We start from the raw sequence: 413 nt of genomic DNA, 5'->3' as shown, positions 1-413 counted from the left end.
GACCCAAAAAATTTATGTTTTATATTTTAAAATTTATTTTTTTTTATGTATATTATATTATATTTTTGTTATTATTTTTAATATTTTTAATTTATTTATTATATATTTTTATTTTATATTTTATTTTTAAAATTTATTTTTTTTTTTTATATTATTTTTTGTAATTTTGTTTTATAAGGGGGTTTGCAACCCAGTCCTGACTCCTTAAATTTGATTTTTGTAACCCCTTTGATCTCTCATGGAAGGTTACACGTCGCAGTGTGTTCATGACTTTCCATGTCGTTTTTCTGGTCACGAGAGGAATGCCTGTGTTTTTAAAATAAAAGGTAAATTTTGATTCCTCACATCTGCAGGGCACCTCTTACATGTTCATGACTTTGACATTTCTTTATCCCCTTTTCTTTTGTACGGCA

Source organism: Penaeus monodon, chromosome 33 (genome assembly GCF_015228065.2).
Source record: "Penaeus monodon isolate SGIC_2016 chromosome 33, NSTDA_Pmon_1, whole genome shotgun sequence".
Lineage (NCBI taxonomy): Eukaryota > Metazoa > Arthropoda > Malacostraca > Decapoda > Penaeidae > Penaeus > Penaeus monodon.
Note: the sequence above shows the minus strand (reverse complement) of the source record.